Raw genomic sequence first — 785 nt, 5'->3', positions numbered from 1 at the left:
ACGCGGGCCTCTCACTGTTGTGGCCTCTCCCGTTGCGGAGCCCAGGCTCCAGACGCGCAGGCTCAGCGGCCATGGCTCATGGGCCCAGCCGCTCCGCGGCATTTGGGATCTTCCCTGACCAGGGCATGAACCCGCGTCCCCTGCATCGGCAGGTGGACTCTCAACCACTGCGCCACTAGGGAAGCCCAAGGCATCTGCCTTTTATTCTTTGGTAAGTTCATTCTCACCAAAGAAAAATAACATAAATTCTCTCCCTCCAGCTTGCTTGCCAAGATCCATGTTGTTGATTAACTAAGCCCACATTTCCCGCTGGTAAGAGTAAGGAAAAGGGGTCCTCTCAGAGTACACAGGGAGAGGCCCTACTCTGGACTTCAGATTGTCTCATTTCTACTAATTATTCTCTGTCTGTTCCCCCTTAGCGTGGAAACAGGCGGGTTTCACCTACTGATCCCACTTGTATTCTGACCACTGCCAATACTGACAGACCCTGGAGCCAGGACCTCGCACTCCTTCCCATGGCCATTTGGTGAGTCAGCAATGAGGCCTAGATTAGAAGCCAGAATGCCCCAGGCCTGAGCATGGGCTTGCTTAGGTGCTAAGAGTTCTGACAGCTGGGAGGAAAAAGGTTTGTTTGAAGACATTTGGTACTGGGCTTCCAGACCCTGAAGATGAAAATAATCCATCAGATGAACCAGATTTATTACAATTGAAAACAATAGTTACTTCCTCTGTTGAGTTTAGAAATACTGTATTTGGTTTCAATAACTCCTAAAACACTTTTAAAG

The 785-nt window shown here is 49.6% G+C and overlaps 1 long non-coding RNA gene across 1 annotated transcript in view; it reads left to right on the top strand.

Moving 5' to 3' along the window:
* LOC112403230 (uncharacterized) overlaps positions 1-494 on the top strand; it is a 6759-nt gene extending 6265 nt beyond the window's left edge. The window contains exon 3 of the long non-coding RNA XR_003003871.1: positions 420-494. This is a non-coding gene — a long non-coding RNA (uncharacterized LOC112403230). The remainder of the gene's footprint in view (positions 1-419) is intronic.
* The last annotated feature ends 291 nt before the right edge of the window (positions 495-785 follow it).

The sequence above is a fragment of the Neophocaena asiaeorientalis genome, unplaced genomic scaffold (genome assembly GCF_003031525.2).
Source record: "Neophocaena asiaeorientalis asiaeorientalis breed wild unplaced genomic scaffold, Neophocaena_asiaeorientalis_V1.1 scaffold503, whole genome shotgun sequence".
Lineage (NCBI taxonomy): Eukaryota > Metazoa > Chordata > Mammalia > Artiodactyla > Phocoenidae > Neophocaena > Neophocaena asiaeorientalis.
Note: the sequence above shows the minus strand (reverse complement) of the source record. Positions and strands in the feature narration are given on the sequence as shown.